Here is an 18703-nt window from a genome sequence, read left to right as displayed (position 1 = left end):
TATTACTTATTTTGCAATATTCTATTCTGTATTTGAGAATGCTCAACAATTCAAAATTAAATACTGTAGCAGTTCTCAAATAAGGTTTATTTTTCCCCAGGCAATGGACACTTTGACCAGCTTGTTTGTTCTTGATTTATTTTAGGCTGTAACCTCTTTGGAGCCGGTATAATAGAAAGATATAGTTAGTAATATAACAGGGATTTAACCCTGATTGCAGCCTGTGAGCACTAAATGGATTGCTAATGTAAACAAACAGGCCGCAAAATTCCTTAACAAAATAATAATAAAAAATAATGTCTTTTGTAGAATGCAAAAAAGAACACACATCCATTTGTTTTCCTTGCAGGCCACCACTGAGATGTAACCACAACAGTATGTATGAATTTATACTATTTCTCCTCTTTAGAGAGAGATTACCTGATGCCACCCCAAAAATGTCCCTGTTTTAGATCCTGGTGCTTTGATACCTCAGCAATACCTGCCTTGGAAATACATGGAATCGATGAGAAGGAGATACATCTAGAAAGAGCAATTAGAAGATAAGAATCAGCGCATTCTACAAAGGACCTGATCAGTTTGGATATTGTGGTGGAAATCAGGCTGCTATCATCCTTTTATGAGTGAAATGGGGAATCAGGATAGAAAATGCTGCTGTCCACAGGTCGATGGAAAAACATGTGGTGGAGAGAAGGATGTTTTCCAACCAAGTGCAAACACTTTCATCATCCAACGTTCTCCACTGCATCAAAGTTAACTGGTAGGCATTATCTCTTGTACAGCCCATTTTCCTCTTTGCTTATGGTCACAACTTACTGTCCATTCTGAGTCAGTACTAGAAAATGGCCCAGTGGGATAGCAGGTGCTGTGCTGCTGGAGGTTCTGTAAAACCAGGAGGGTCCTGACCAACTGTTGGCATTAAAAATCCCATGTAATTTTTGGTAAGAGTAACCGGGCTAACAATAGTGGTCTGGCCAAATTCCGACTCATGCAATTACAATCTGTGGACCTACAGTCCCCCTGAAGTTTCCACTGGATGTGGTTAGTTTTCACTTCCTATTGTGTTGTTATGCGCTGTTAAAGGGCTGCCATGTTCAGCCCCGGACACATCTGCATTTCGCTGATGAATGCAGTGATTCCTTAAACACCACTTATATCCTCAAAGGAGTGTTTTGAACCTTAATTTATTATTTATTTATTGTAAAGTACCTTGAGATTCGATGATGAAAGTTGCTACTGAAGCGCAAAATTAATAACAATATAGTTAAAGCTACTTATTTTAAGAGAAAAACCTGATTATTGTCCATATTAAAGTATAATAATTCTAAACATATGCACACTTTACTTAACATCAAATTAAGTGACACAACATGATAGAAAGGGTTCTCTGTTCTATTTTCTGTGCTAAGTGTATTCACTCCAATAACCCTTATTTAACAGAACACAAATCTGGGCATTGCAGTTAACTTGTTCTGATCGTTTTTTTTTTTAAGTGCTCAAAAGTAAATGAAAAAAAACAGGTGAGATGTTTAATGCTTCAACATAGGTCAGAGCTCTGGAACAGAGCACAGAGGGTTAAAATAGCACTGAGCACTACGGAACATGTTTGAGGGAACTCTCACAAAAGTAATTTTAACTCTTTCTCTTTCACCCCCTCCCTCTTCCCTTCCCCTTTATGTTTTTAATCATACGTTATCCTCGATTTTTTACATCACACTTATATTTAACTCCTTGTTCCACTGAAGCAGTATTTTAAATGTGCTAGTTCTGAGCTTCTGCTTTAGAAAAAAATAAAATAAAAAGTCTTGGTGTTCAGTCCCTGCGAGCTCTTGCTCATTTTGAGCATTGTTCCTATTACACAATAATGTGCTATTTTGTTGAATTTTGGCATCAATCTAGCTTGTCTGGTCTGGAGCCAAAAAATTAGTGTGTGTCAGTCCACCAGTTCATCCGCAGAGAAGCTCTCTTCTCGCCCAGCGAGTATTCTGTACTCTTGGATCGAGGCCAAGAAGGGAAATCCATTTTACATAAAGAATGCACACAGCTCAAGTGCTCAGAGACTTTTTACCTACTAAAATAACTTTATGGACAAATGCCAGTCTGCTAGACACAGTTAGCAAAGAACATTTGGCATCAAAAACAAGGTAAAGTAATCTGTAGAGGTAACAAAGTTTTTAGGAACAAGGAAATGGCTGTAAGTGCATTCGTGGCATATCACATGATTTGGCACAGCCTGTACGATTGGCCGGAATTGCAGTAAATACAGCCGCCATGTAAGGAGCTGAAAGCTTCGCCCTTTGCTGAATTCTTAAAATGGCGGACTTGCAGCGCACCAAGAGAAGCAAGCTGAGACCCAGCCTCAGTTCTTTCCCTCCCCCCCGCTGAAGTTTTTATAAACCTTACAGATTTGAGTAGAAACAGATTTCTCACAACTTGCTCTGCGTCTCAATTTCACAGTTCAGCATACACTCAGGCACTGTCAAAAGCTTGACAACGTTCCAGGGAAAATATTAACTGTAAACTTTCCAAGAGGAATTAAAGGAACAGAACTAACATCAGGCTGTCCCCTTTTAGAAATATATTTCAGCCAACGTTTTTAAATGTTTTAAAAGTTTATGCCACAGCATATACAGTTAAAGCTGAAAAGACCCAAAATGTGGTCCCACTTCACCATGTCACAAATGTAATTAAAAAGGACACACATCCTCTTTGGCTAAAAACCACACAGATCTGTCACTCGTTCTCCCAGGCCTGACCAGTTGAACACTGCATGCTCTGATGTATAAATATTTGCCTCTGGCTAAAGTTCAAGCAGCCCTGTGTGGCTGCCAGACACAACAGAAAACCAACATCCAAGTGAAAGTGTTTACTGCAGCGTTGGCCAAAGAAGCATTTGCCAGCAAACAATCAAGTCTGATTGGCCCAGTCCTGCAAGCGCTTATCATAAAGTACCTGGCCAGCTGCCACTGTGGTGCTCCCACCCTTTTATTAATGGTTAATGTATTTAACACACAGTTTTGCCACAGTTAATACTTTTATAACCAATTCTGACCCATTTATCCTGTCAGTCCTGGAAAGTTGAATGTGCCAAACTGAACATCCAGAGCCTTCCACATACCTTTGGAAATTAACCCTTTGTTAAAACAATACTACACCACTGGCAGTTTAATCACCCAGAAGTCCGTATTCTTTCTCCCAAACTCTGTTTCCGCAATTGAACTGTTAACTTGGATTTTAAAAGAAAGAACCCTGAAGGAGCTATTTACTGAGAGAGCCAGTTGCCTCTAAGCACTGGTAAGACAAAATTGAAAAGCAGACATACATGGGACTGTTTCTCAGAATCAGAATGTAATACGTTTGAAAATATTCTCCACTAATTGATGATGTAACACTCTAATAAATAATACAAAAATTAAACATTTCTCCCCTATCCCAAAATAGAACATTATGGAAATTTGTGCCATTCTAGGGCAACGAAAACCTCACAAGAGGTGGAAATAATGCAACCCAAGAATCAGCAGGTTGAGCTATTCATATAACGACCCAGAGAGGGAAAGAAAAAAAAATAGAAAACATCTTTTATAAAACTCTGTATTACTAAGCTGCTGGAGTCATGCTGTGGAACAAGTTAACACTGAACACATGGCTATAGATAGGACGAACACAACTGACAGGAGCTCTCCAGTTAAAATCAGTGAAACCCTACAGGAGGCCTAACTGCAATTGAGATTGTTATCATCATTGTTGTCCTTGAAAATAGCTTCCCAAAACACCAATAATCACAGTGTTAAAATGTACTAAATGAATATGCAGGGGCCATGCATATCTGACTTTGCCTTCATACTGTAACTGAAATATGTTCTACTGTAACTGAATAAAAAACTATACTTTGGAAAAATGTCTCATTTTAGAAAGAAAGAAAGAAAGAAAGAAAGAAAGAAAGAAAGAAAGAAAGAAAGAAAGAAAGAAAGAAAGACCTTCAGTGTTATGACACAATAATTTAACTAAAATATAAAGATATTGTTCTACAGATAGTTACTTCCAATGCTCTTAGTAAAATACATATAAAAGTAATTGAAATGTCTGCAATTTGTTTTACACCATACATATGACAGTACAAGTTACACAACTTGTTATAGCCCTAACCTTGAAAAATCTTTAATCTTCTATTCCTTTCTTAGTCTAGGTTTAAGAGCTGCAAATTCAAATTCACTGTAAAACCACACAAATAATCTATCATCTAATCCCATTTTCTACTCTGTTTCCTTAATATGAGTCTTAACAACTCTGCTTGCCCTGTCCAATCTCACTCTAAACCACAAATGGTCTGTGATGTCACTAGTGTCTATCTACTTTAGCCCTAAGAAGCCCAACTAATAGTATCAAGCCTGGCTTCCAGGAGGCCCAAGTGAATCATGTGAAAGAGGATCACAGAGGAATGTTCTGTTCCCACTGCCAACAAGACAGAATTAACTCTGAGATGCTTCCTTCTGTTGCCCTGTTTGTCAGAAAGGTCAAGATGATTAGCTCTTGTATACTCAGTACCAACCATCAAAACAAAATATCCTGATCTATTTTAAACTGACCGGAATATATACAGGAAGAATAATTTCAGGTGAAGCAAATTGTCACCTTTAATTTAATTTATTAAGTCCACTGCACATGAGCATGTTAACTTTTATTTTTTCAATAGATAATATTACAATTTTTAAGCAAAATTATCTTCTACTAGCTATTAACAAAAAAACAAAACAAAACAAAACATATATACAAGAGAAAGATATCCTGATTTTAAGCCACTGTGCGTTATGTTGGCCAGCTTCATTCATTGTTTCTGAGAACTGCATTTTTATCTAGCAGTGGCAATAAATACACTGTTTATCACATTAGAAAAAAAATATTGGTCAGTTTGAAGTCCTAAGATCAGAAACTAGATACACTTACATAATTAAAAATGTCCAAGGTGGTTTGAAAAGGTAGTTGTCTGCATTAGCAAAAGAAAGGATACTTCCCAGTTCTTTATTGAGTATACATTTAAGAATGATCATAACAACATATTCAGTATGTTATCAAAAGATTACAAAATGTTATACCCGGTCATATGCACCTAAAGGGCACTTTAAGATCTTCAAACAGTAATAAAACAAAACTAACAACATAAACATTCCATCCAATTTGTATGTTTTTGATTGGGCAGCAATTCAAATATAGACTGAAGTCATCAAAATGCTAGAAATATAAATATTCCATTTAAAGCCACTGAATCCACCACTTCACTAGGAAAGGCTTAGCTATGTTATTTGCAATTCCCTCATTGCACAACAATGTACATTACTGTCTGTAAGCTCTAATTTGGCATGGCGCATCATTAATGACCTGAATGGTGGCTGTTTCACACATACATATTTAATTACAACAGCTGAACAAATTACATATTTATGCTTTATAAAGGGGATTGCCAGTCTAATTCATTTGCTATGCATGCAGGTACAGGGCTCCATCTGCAACAGCATCTGCACAACAAGAACTAACAATTATCCATTGTACAGTGAGTGAGTGTATCTGGTGAAACCTGTAAGAGATGCAATCATATTAACCACTTCACTGCCTACAAACCATTATTTTCTCTATGGACCACTATATTTTAAATAATTTATTATTTAACAATAATAATACTTTGAATTTCAACAGTATCCCTCATCCAAAGACCTCGAAGTACTTTACATACAATAATGAATTAAGCCTTTCACAGCCCTTTGAAATGTGCAGTTCTTATCCCAACTTTATGGGTGGGGAAGCTGAAGCATGCAGAACTAAAAGGCCAGATTGTCAGATGGTGTAATAAGTGTTCCAGTACTGACTTCAATGGCGCTACATTGATTTACACCAGCTTCTTATCTGTCTCTAAGTGACTTGCCAAAGATGAGACAAGTCAATGAAAAAAGGAAATACTGCCAGATCTCCATACTGCCAGCCTTGTGAGTTAAACCTCAGTAAAGCCCACTGAATTCAAAGGAAAGACTCTCAATCGTTTCACTGGGCCTGGAGTTATGTGCCACAACCTCATGTCCTTATTCAGGCAAAACTCTAATTGAATTATTTAACAAGCTTTCCAAAATACTAACAATTACTTCTAAAAACTTATGGAGAATTGGAGAGGTATCAGAATTATTGTGATAAGTAAATGTGGGACCAATATTTCAAAAAGGAAGGAATAATAATTATGGTTCAAACAAATATTCTTAGGTTAAAAAACAGAGCAAAATCACAGATCAATAAGTAGCATGGTTTTAAGGAACAATTTTTGACACAGTCGTTAACTTTGTTTTGTGGGGGTTTTTTGGTAATGTTGCAAAATTAATAGAATAACAAAGTGTAGTTGAGGTTACATATTTGGATTTTGATAAATCACTTAGTACAAGTAAGAACAAGTAAAATCTTACGCACATAATTTGTTTCATATTGGTGTGATATGAATCTTGTCATAGGGACAAAGCTCATTACAACATGTGAAAATGATACATAGCAATATGCTGAGTTGGGTGGACAAGCAGAGAACCTTGGGGAGAAGAGGTAAGAGGTGGTGAGTCCCATCTTATTTAGCATGTGCATTAATGATCTAAAAGAAGAATAAACATTACATGAATGAAACTCACATATGATGCTAAAAAGGAAATCTTGGATGGACTCCCAGGACACCAAGGAAACAAGAGAAAAAGGCAAGAAGGGTTAGAAATATGGGTGGGAAACAACATGGGCAGAAAATGATGTTCATCTCAGAAAAATACTTATGGAGGAAAACAATGAGAAACACAAATATTCCGTGGGAGGGAGAACCTAGAAAACAATAATCTCAAAATAGACCTAGGGATGATTGAAGAAAGAATATTATACATGACTCTGTAATGCAGTATGGCAGCACCCGCAAAGGCCAATGCAATTTTAGGCTGAATATGCAAAGTCATCACAACATGAAACACAGAGGTAACAGTTCTATGACTCTAATCCACCTAGCAGGAATTCTAAAAAGAGCAAGGAAAACCATTAGCGGACTGAAGGGATTGATTACATTATGAAAAATGCAAAGCATTAGAATGTATAATTTGATTTTACGATAGGTGAGAGAGGACATCAAAACACAGTACAAATAAATGAGAATGTCAATGTCAGGGAGGGTGATACAAGAGGATATAACTAGGAATAAAAGGGATAAAATTAAGAATGGGAAAAAACATGATGGAAATTAGGAAAAACTTCCTGGCACTGAGCTCTATTGGAACAGTCTCGCAAGGGATGTGGTAGAAGCCTCATTACTTAGGACATTTAAAACTAGACTCGATAGTCAATGTACTGTGGAGAACAATTGCCCACTAACAGGACAACATAACCTAACAGGACTTTTCCATCTCTAAATTCTGTAGCTTTGTGGGAATATTTAACAGTTCCAGAACTTTCAATACAGTGAATTTAAAAAATCTAATGAGCATCCTAAGAATAATATCAGGGAATATCATTTCAACTTCAGTATCTGAAAATGGAAGCAGCAGGAGCAAACTAATCAATCAGGAAGTTTCCTATTATAATTTAAAAGCTATATTTAGAAATAAATAAGTTTAAACAGGCTACTTGGCTAGAGGCAGCTGTAGGTCAACATGCTACATCAGGTACTGTAATTTGTCTTAAGTGCATGCTTACTCATTAATTAAGAGGAAGTATGAAAGTATCCCTCAGGCCTCTGCTGTAGCTGCCAATCTGTTCAATGAAGTGCAGGCACCCTCCTTGGAGCTTTGGTGCTACTGCGGCTTTGAAGCCCTCACTGAGATGTATATTATGCACTACAGGATAACAGATCAACAGTCCTCCTCGGCTCTCCTCAAGCAGCAAAGCAAAAATATGGGACAGAAACACAATATAAAAAAAGTCCTTCTCTAATGCAATGAAATGATGGGGTTAGCCATTCCATATCACTACTTCCTGCAAAGGGTGAAACGGTGCCTCCCTAGCCCAAAGGATGGTCTGGTATACCCATAAACTGCTGTCAGTAAATGACAATGGGAAACTACATAGAATATGTTGTCCTCAGTCTCATACAGGGGTAGACTCTTCACATGTCTTGCAGACACGTGCACTCTCCCAGCAGAAGTAGATTCTATGAAGTGTACGGTTAGCCACAAAGATGTTCAAGATTTAAATTGCTCAATAATCATTTTTTTAAAAAAGGAAATCTACTTTATGGAAATAGACTTGACAATATTTATTTCCGTTAATAATGTTTTCTTATGCTCAGGCTGCTAGCTACCTCTAATTAAACAAGAAAAATTAGGAGAGTGATCAAATCAATGTCTTCAATCCAGGTTAACATTACACAAGATCAATTACTGAACCTACAAGTCCTGCCATAGTACCTCAGCTGACCTTGTAAACTTTGAAAGCTGGTCAACAATCCTCTTACTACTTGGAAATGCTGTCCACAGTTTTAGAGCCGTTAGATAAAGATGCTAGCAAGAATCTACCTATCCTCATCTGCCTATATCCCCCTTCTCACATTCTCTGATATAAGAAGTCTCGAAAAACTCACAACTGACAGTTGAACCCATGTATAAAAACTGAATGTCTCAAAAGAAGGCTGGCTGCTACTTGGATTAGGAAGGAAACCTTACAAAGCTGTCAACGATATTCTAGTACTAAAATAATGCTATTTCACTTCAACAGGGAAAAAATCAGATATTGTAGCAGTCTTCAGTCCAGCAAGATAGCTGTTCCTCAGGCTGGCCTTTAATACTGCAGGCAAAAAAGTATCCAGAACTAAGTGCACCGTTATTTTTGTTCCCACAATTAACTAATTACCTGAATGCTTCTAAAAACAGAGGAGAAAAAAACTGCAGGCTCCATCAGAACTGTGCAATCAGAACCAGAAGCCCAGTCCAGGAGGCTGTTTTTAAAAAGTAGGCCTGTATGTATATATACAATAGGTGATGGAAGTGCTTAGGATTCTGTATTTACAGTTTCTAAAAGGCCCATCTGTTTGTCCTGGAGTCAGTTGACCAGGCATTCTATTTATAGACATAATTCAACCTTTATAATATATTTTCTGTTTTTCACTTCTTACTGGTGGTTTTTGTTTTGCTTTAATTGGTAGAAATATTTGCATAAAAATAAGACACCAGTTCCTCAGCTGGTGTAAATCTGAATAATTCCATCAAAATCAGTGCAGTTTAATGATTTTCACCAGGGGCAGGTCCATGGGGATTTAACTTTAAGAGCCCATTCGCTCAGCCAGTTTTTTACCCACTTGAAGCCATAATCCCCTATATGCAACATCACAATTAGTTACTGCAGAGATAATTGTGATGTCAGAAACAGGATTATAACTTCAAGTGATTAAAAAAGCAGCAGGAGTAGATGGGCTCCTGGGGAACAAATATCTAAAGTTTTGGGCTACTGTCTCTTATGGTAAAAAAAAAAAAAGAGGGAAAAGCAAAAAAATATAAAATAAAGGAGAGTATTTCCCAAAAAAAAATATTCAGCATTTTCCATGAAGCATTTACAGTTCTTTAAATAGCCATTTTCAGAGTCCACTGTTTGACACCCCCTCCTCAATGGGAGAGTATATCATTAGGTAGTCAGACTCCGGAATGAAGATCTACAATTGTGTATTTTACATCACAGATGACTGTTGTGCTTTACATTGCTACTGAAATGGTAATCAATTTCCCACATACAAAGGCTTGATTTAAGAGCCAGCAATGTGTAATGTTTTTGATGAATCATCTAAACAAGCTTGCCAGCAATTCTAGGGGTGTCAAGAAAGAAAGGAAGTCAAGAGGATTAAATACCCTTCGTCTCCCTCACCTTATAAAGAGGTCAATATTAATCAATGGACTATGATGAGTTTCCAACATTTGTCAAGCCAAATGAGTTGACAAATGACCCAGGCCTCTGGGACTTCAGGTTTCCCTTGCGTTTTGAAAAATTATGGTGTACATCTGTGCCTGCTACTCCAACCAAGTTTCTGAAAGTGGAGATTCTAGATACACAGGGTCAAAACTAGTGCGGTCTTATCTGTTGACAACTATATCACACAGTTCCCTAAATTCCTGAGTGGAACACAAATGAATCACAGATATAGGCAGTTGCTGGTGTACTGCATGGATCCACTGCACCTGAAATCAAGTCTGCTCTAAAAAAGCTCACCAGCAATTCCAGGGGTCGAGTCTGAGCAAGAAAGGAAGTCAAGAGGACTAAATCCCCTTCCACTCCCCATCCTATAAACATAAGTCACATCCATGATATAGAAAGCAAAAAACATAAGGAACATAAGAGAAAGCTATTAGGTTATACATACTGTGATTAGCAGCAATATTTTACCAATGTAATGGGAAATCTTAGACAGATTTAGAGGCATCATACTTAACATGCAGCTCCTTGCTAAACATCTCAGGGAAGCTATCAGCAGCAAGAAAGCATCTTAGCAACTATTTTGCTTTGTTCTGAAACCAATATGGCTGAAGTTTTAAATATTGCATACTTAAATAATGGATTTTAAAAATATATTAGCCTTAAAACAATCCATCACCAGCAGCATGTATCTGGCCCACTTCTCTATAGCAAGGATATATATGGGGCTTGGTTGCTTTTAGACTTGAGAAACAAGTTGATGGCACAGCATTATTTCTAATAACTTCTAACGGCTCCTTCCTTTTTAGAAAGCAGAAATTCATTGCCAACACATGGCTCCCATTCACAAGAATATTTATGGTGCTGATAATTGAATTCCAGTCACGTGACTCGACAAGGCTAACTTTTTTTTTAAAGATCAACTGTAATTTCTAGACATCTATAAATTTCTTCACTCTCTCCTTAGAGAGGAAGCTCCCTGGAGCTCTGCGGATTCCCTCAATTTTATTTATCACCCCTCTCTTCTAAGCTATGAATGTCATAATTCTTCCTCTCATAAAGACCTGGACTCAGTTTCAATCAAAAACGCTCCTTGCATCAATCAAGTCACCACAGAGCAGCTAGAGTAACACAAGACACTTCCCCACCATCACCACAGCCTTCAGGGACTGAGTACACTTTCTCCATAGCACTTACAAAGTACTGACTTAAGCATGAGACTGAAGTCAGGACTCTTTAACTTTTACCCTTCATCATGAGGGTTGCAATCTGACTGTCAGCTGTAGCTGCCTTTTGACCACTGTTGCCCCTCCACCTCTGTGATTCAGTAGGGAGACCTCCTTAGCCTTCTGAAGCAGACAAAGGATACATCCAGACTACCCACTGTATCGGCAGGTAGCAATCAATTTTTCGGGGATCGATATATCGCGTCTCATCTAGACGCGATATATCGATCCCCGAACACGCTCCCGTCGATTCTGGAACTCCACTGGAGCGAGCGGTGGTAGCGGAGTTGACACGGGGAGCCGCGGACGTCGATCCTGCACTGTGAGGACCTGAGGTAAATCGATCTAAGATACTTCGACTTCAGCTACGCTATTCAAGTAGCTGAAGTTGCGTATCTTAGATCGATATTCTACCCCTGGTGCGGACCTGCCCACAGAAACACTTTCCTAAATGATGTTCCTTTTAACAATCTGCATTCAGTGGAGGAACAAAAAGACTAAGGGCCTAAAGCAGGGTGTATAATCTCTGGCAGCTCCACAAACTTCAGTGCAGTTACTCCAGTGTAAAATCAGTGAGTGTGATCAGAATCAGGCTCTCAGTATGTGAGACAATCATGCCAGCATTAGCAATGTCATTTATTACTTGCTCCAGTTCACAAATCATGTAAAAGCAATACAACTGGTTCTACCTATTATTCAGAGTTTTCTTATATTTCTGATTCAACAGGTAAACAAAGCTGCCATTAGTCTAAGACCAGTACAGTAGTAGATCGATGTCTCTTAACAAGCACCAAAATGCCTATTTTCCTGGCTCTTTAATGGCTTTTCCAAATAAATGGGTTCTGACTGTAAAAAAGCCATAACCTTTTAAAAGGGCTGTCAAATATTTTTAAGTATATTTTATTGCTTTTGCTCTCCTTTGTTAGTGATAAGTTATTAAAAACTTAAAATATTTTTTCAAACCATTTTTATGGTGAGCAGTTTGGCAAATGAAGACTATTTTTCTGTGCTTTAAACAGACCTTGAATTAATATGACTATTTTTGGTTCAACCAAATCAACTTTTATAGTGCTTTACTGCCTCTAAATATCTTTTTGTACTCCAGCACAGACTGTTGTTCTTTAATGTTTCTTCATTAAAAGAAACTACCATTTTTTTCAGCCTATCTTATTCCCAAAGCCAAAAAATATTTATGATCAGCATGAATAAACTGTGAAACATATATTCAGACAGAGATAAAAAACTGGCACCTTTAATATCAGTGGCAGTCATCTTACTAAAAAGTCATCATATATAGCAGTGTGAGAATCCCATATTAAATACCTGGGATGAAATCCTGGTCCTATTGAATGGGAATACTTTAAAACTGAATTAACTGGGATTGTGGAGATGTAGGTTTTATTCTCCGCTATGCCACTGCCTGGATGTGAGACCCTCAGCAAGTCAATTTCACTGATCTGTGCCCTATTTTCTCCATCTATAAAATAGGGACAATGCTACTTACCCACTTTTGCAAAGCTTTTCAGCATCTCTAGACAAAAAGTGTTAAGTATTGAGCAGCATTTTAAAAGTATAAAGTGTAACATAAATATCAATCATAAAAAAGAACTATAATATTTATAAATTTAATATTTGCATAAATGTCACACAACTTACTTTAGGAGCTTTTAGACTGCTGCTGTGAGCAAAATGAGTGGTGTTTTAACTAGTTCTTCAGTCCTAGACAAGCAAATTTGTGTGGTTTTTACAGGTCCTACAAAAATAGTTGTTTAAAAAAAACATTTATTGGAAATACAGTAGTAGATGGCCAAGTGCCATTTTCCATCATTGCTGTCAGATCAGCTTTCCTCAGTGGAGCCATGCATGCCTCTCCTACGTAAATTGGGTCTCCCTGTTTGTCCAATTCAATGGCGCTATGACAATTTACACAGTCTGAGGAGCTGGCCCCAGAAGTTTGCTTTTACATCTTCTTCTTGTGTCTCTTTCTTTTTTGACTCAACTTTTCTTTCTCCCACCAAACAATGTGATAAGTAAAGCCTTGTTTTTCAGATAAACAGAGAACTTTCCACAAGCACATTAGCCAAGTCCTGCTGTAAAAGGAAAACATTGATAAGTGGATAGAAAGAAAGATTCTCGACTACTGGCCACAATTAAACTTCTTTTTAGATGAATCACTACAGTCGAGTGCCCACATAATGAAAATATTGTCATGGCAGATACCACCAGGCCTTTGATTTTTAGAGGCCTGAGGTAAACCTGGTTATTCCAGACCCATCAAATCTTCCTGAGAAAAGTCTGCAGTGCCCAGACTTGAGGCAACAGCTTCTACTTCAATGGCAGCCTCAAAGAAACATAATGAGCGAGAGTTTTTCACAATACCATGAGTGCCTTTCTAAGATCAGCCTGCAGGTTTTGCAGTTGCCTGAGGCCAGCTCCAACTGTATTTTTGCTGAAGCTTAACTCCTGCTGTCCAACAAAACAGCTGGATGAGTTTTGTGTTTGATTCTACTAGCTGCTGCAACGCAGCTGGAATAATTTACTTTTGTGTATTTAAACTTGCGTGTAACACAAAAACTAGGGGGCACAAAATGAAATAAGCATCAGGTTTAAAACAAACAAAAAGAAGTATTTTTTCACACAACCGACGGTCAACCTGTTGAACTCCTTGCCACAGGATGTTGTGAAGGCCAAGACTGTAACTGGGTTCAAAAAAGTGCTAGATAAATTCATGGAGGACAGGTCCATCAATGGCTATTAGCCAGGGTGGGCAGGGATGGTATCCCTAGCTTCTGTTTGCCAGAAGCTGGGAATAGGCAACAAGGAATGGATCACTTGATGATTACCTGCTCTGTTCATTCCCTCTGGGGCACCTGGCACTGGCCACTGTCGGAAGACAGGATATGGGCTAGATGGACTTTTGGTCTGACCTAGTTATGGCCAGTCTTATTATCTTATGTAAATTTAGCAAGAGATGCCAGACTGATCTACAGAACAAATAAAACCTGGGGCAGGTGCAGTACAAATTTCCCCACACTGCTCCATCAGTGTGCCTTAACCCTGACCTGGAAGAGCAATCTGTTGGGGCGAGGAAGGAGTTCAAAGGCCATGTTCATTTAAGGTTCAATTCACCCTGGTGGTGCAGGAGGTCAGAACAAGACCTGTGCAGCACTTGAATCACACTTAGACCCAGTTTCTTCCTCAGTCCTTTATCTCTCTGCCGACATTGTCAACCAGGCTGCGAGTTATTGCCAATTGTGGTCGTTTTTTGTGATGTGTCCTCTACATTTCACGAAGGCCATCACAGAGCCATCAGATGTCACAAGACCAGGTCCTTAGCTGATGTAAATCAGCATTACTCCATTGACGCTGACATTAGAAAGTGTGTGCTTTGTTCCAGAATTGAAACTTTGTACAAACAAAGAATAGTTTTAGGCTCATCCAAAAGAACTCCTATAACACACTAATAACCTAGACCAGATTTGAAACAGAGGTCTAGAGTTGAAAAGAATCTAGAGTTTATCGCCAATCACAGGATTCACTCCCTTAAATCAACCCTTTCTTTACTTTTCTTTTTATAAAAATGGCCTTGTACCAAGTTATATTTCATAATAAAAATTAAACTTCACCATTAAAAAATACAATAACACCCAAGAAGCCTAAATAAAAATATCTTTCCTTACCAAGTTTTTTTCTTAGAGGTGTGAAAATTTATTTTATTGTTGTGGATTTATTCAAGAGCTGAAGATATTCTTTATTTTTGTGCTCGTTTGTTATGGCGCATCAATCTATAGTACTATGGAGATATTCACACGCAAGCCACTGATATAATATATTGGGTCCATAACTAGTAACAATCAATAATAATGTGTAACAATGCACAATATAGACCCATTAAAAGGAAGTCATTTGCACAATAAATTGTGCATTATAGAGATCAACCATTGTGCAGATCAGTGAACCAAAGTATTATACAAAACCTAGAGATAGAAAAGAACATATTTGATCATCCAGTCCAGTTCTCTGCCAATGCAGAATGATCCCTACGGAACATTTTCTAGTGCTTTCTCCATTCTATTTGTAAGTGTCTCAGGCTAAGGGACTAGCAACATTTCTTTTGGGAGAATATTCCACTAATACATCTCACTGACAGTAAATTTTTATCTGTGCCCCCACATATCATCCTATATAATTCTCTGCCCTCTTCTTGGTATTCACGCCCTTCACATATCTGTAGACTACAGTCAGACCTTTGGTCTTCTTTAGCTCACTTAAACATATTTTGCATTTTTAGGGTCACACTGTGATATCCCTACAATAAATAGCACATTACTTTCACAGCCTCACTGACTTCAAGGGTAGTACCTGTGGAGTAAGGAGATACTCAGTGTGAGTAAGAGGATCACAATCTGGCCCTTAATCTTCACTCATAAATTATATAACTAGCTCCCCGTTCCCCCAGTTTCTGCAGCTCTTGTCAACATCTTTCTGAAGTGCCCAGAACTGAATTCTTTGGGCAGTTAGAACTGAGCCAAACAGAGAGAGTTTACAACTATCTTGACCCATTATGTGGTGCCTCAGAGTAAATGAACAGACTAAAATGACTTCATCACAACTTTCGGCAACATGACTCCTTTAAGATTCTGCTCTTCCCAAGAGTGTTCTCCATACCCCTTATTAGAACCCCGAGAAGGCGGTGTGACAAGCGATTTCAAGGAAGGGTAATGGTCAAGTCAGCTAGTTATGGAGAAGGGATTTTCATAATTTAACAAAAGCCAATCTTCAAAGAGATGAAAAACTGAGAGGAAACAAACATTCCTGACCCCAAACAGGGAGCAGTAGAACAGAACAGCATTTAATGGTTTGTAAATATAAACACAGGGCTACAGATCCGTTGCTTATTTTTATCATAATCCCTTTTCAAACTCATTCTCCTAATGTATATGAGAAGTATTAATTTTTAAACCTATGTAAGTTCTTGGAGACAATGCAGACTGACTTAATTATAATCAATAAAATTTACAGACAGTGATGCAACCAAGCAGAAATGCGCCTACCAAAAAGTACAGCACAAGATTACTCTACAGTTTCTCTGCTGCACTACAGTAATATGACCTTAATAAATATTTTATGATAGACAATGAATAACCAACTATCAAAATGGCAAGTTTTAATAGCTAGGAAATAATAACTGAGCGAGTTTACCGAAGAAAACAGATGTATTCATAATAAGTAACTTTAAAATTTACTGGTTTGGGTGCAGTCTAGTCAGCTACGAAAACTGTGCTGTGAGGAAGACAAGGACTGCTTTAACTTCTGGCATGTCCAGCCTATCACGTTGTACGTTGCACTGTGATATAATGGTTTTACTGGTGCACACCAAAAGACAAATAATGATCTTACTTTGGAAGCGATCTATCCAAATTCACTGCCATTTCTCTTTTACGTCTCACAAAAATGTGCATAAAATGAGGATGGTTATGTTTCTCTACAGCTTCCACCTATGAGGTAATAGCACTCCTGTGGCTGGCTATGCAAATCCTCTGCAAGTGTAAATCCACACAAGGACTCCTTCGATGACCAGTGCATCTTTTTACAAATACAACTCTAAGCTGGTAGAGACCTAGCAGAGACTGAAACTCTGAGTCTTCAATGTTCCAGAGTACACAGCATTTACCAGAATTATAGAGCCAATTTCTCCTCTCATGCACACTGATGAAGCCTCGTTGCCTTTGATGTGGTCACATGGTATAACAGAGAACACAGTTTGATCCACACTTTATCAGATGATCATTAGCATTTCTGTAAAAAGCAACAGAGAGTCCTGTGGCACCTTATAGACTAACAGAAGTATTGAAGCATGAGCTTCCATGGGTGAATATTCTTTGTTGCTTTTTACAGATCCAGACTAACATAGCTACTCCTCTGATAATTAGCATTTCTATGGTTCAATCCAGCTTGGTGGTACAATCTAGTTAATTTTACCATTTCCATTTGGAGAAGCTCCTCTTTGTCACTGGAAGATACAAAAATCAAAGGGATATGAACAGAACAACCTACTCTGTTTATCTTAGATACTTATATGACCCCTCTTACTATAAGAGTATAGGAACATGAAACAATCTTTTAAAGTATTTATCCTGGGAGGTAGGAAAGCACAAATATTTTCATTTTACAGATAGAGAACTAAGGCATGGAGAGACTAAGTGATTTGCCCATGTTTACACAGGATATCTGTGGCAGAGGAATAATTAACATGGGTCTCCTACAGTAGGGTCCTAAACACCAGACTATCCTTCCCCTCTCTTAAGTCACACAGGAAGTCTGTGGCAGCAAAAGGAACTGAATTCAGGTCTCAGGAATACCAAACTAGCACCCTAACTATCATAGAATATCAGGGTTGGAAGGGACCTCAGGAGGTCATCTAGTCCAACCCCCGGCTCAAAGCAGGACCAATCCCCAGACAGATTTTTACCCCAGTTCCCTAAATGGCCTCCTCAAGGCCTGAACTCACAACGCTGGGTTCAGCAGGCCAACGCGCTATCCCTCCCCCCTTTCCTCTCTTACTAAGTCTTGCTTCTCCATGCTAGTCCCATTCTCCCCTGCTTAAGTCACTCTAACTAATGTTGCCCAGGAGTGTGTAAAACACGCTCTCCTGCCAACACAGCTTCCGCCTCTAGCGGAGGTGAAGTAATTATGCTGATGAGAGAGTGCTCTCCCATTGGCATAGAGTGTCTTCACCAGACGTTCTACAGTGGTGCAGCTGCATCAGTGCTGCAACGCTGATGTAGCGCTTCTAGTGTAGACCTGCCCTAGTGAACGCACACTAATTTGCTTAGAAAAAGCACTATCTACAACCGATACTAACAACCTGAGAGGAGCTGTGAGAAGGCTGACTTATTTTTGTGTGATAATATTTAGCACTCATAGAGCAGTCAATATCTTCAGAGTCCTGTACAATGATTCCCTAATTAAACTTCACAGCACCTCTGTATGATGATTATTACAGATGGGGACACTGAGGCCAGGTCTACACTGCGACTTTAAATCGGTTTAATGGCCGATATACCGATTTAACGCTGTATCCGTTCACATGACGTCATCATTAATATCAAGTTAAACGGCTCCTTAAATCGATTTCGGAACTCCTCCCAAACGAGAGGAGTAGCGCTAAATTCGATAGCGATAACTCGGATTAGGGTTCGTGTGGACGGAAATCGACGTTATTGGCCTCCGGGCGGCATCCCAGAGTGCAGCACTGACCGCTCTGGACAGCAATCTGAACTCGGATGCAGCGGGCAGGTAAACAGGAAAAGCCCCGCGAACTTTTGAATTACATTTCCTGCTTGCCCAGCGTGGAGCTCTGATCAGCACGGCTGGCGATGCAGTTTGAAATCGAAAAAGAGCTCCAGCATAGACCGTACGGGAGATACTAGGTCTGATCGCTGTATGGGGAGACAAATCTGTTGTATCCAGCTCCGTTACAGAACACGAAATGCCAAAGCGTTTGAATAAAAAACTCCAGGATACACAGCGCTGTGTGACAAGCGTAACGGGAAGCCAGAGACTCAAATGGACGCTCA

The 18703-nt window shown here is 38.6% G+C and overlaps 1 protein-coding gene across 4 annotated transcripts in view; it reads right to left on the bottom strand.

Moving 5' to 3' along the window:
• Positions 1–18703, bottom strand: part of NFIA (nuclear factor I A) — a 303610-nt gene that overhangs the window by 207253 nt on the left and 77654 nt on the right. The gene's annotated exons all lie outside the window — the stretch shown is intronic.

The sequence above is a fragment of the Chelonoidis abingdonii genome, chromosome 7, assembly GCF_003597395.2.
Source record: "Chelonoidis abingdonii isolate Lonesome George chromosome 7, CheloAbing_2.0, whole genome shotgun sequence".
Classification (NCBI taxonomy): Eukaryota; Metazoa; Chordata; order Testudines; family Testudinidae; genus Chelonoidis; species Chelonoidis abingdonii.
This window is presented reverse-complemented; position numbering and strand designations above follow the sequence as displayed.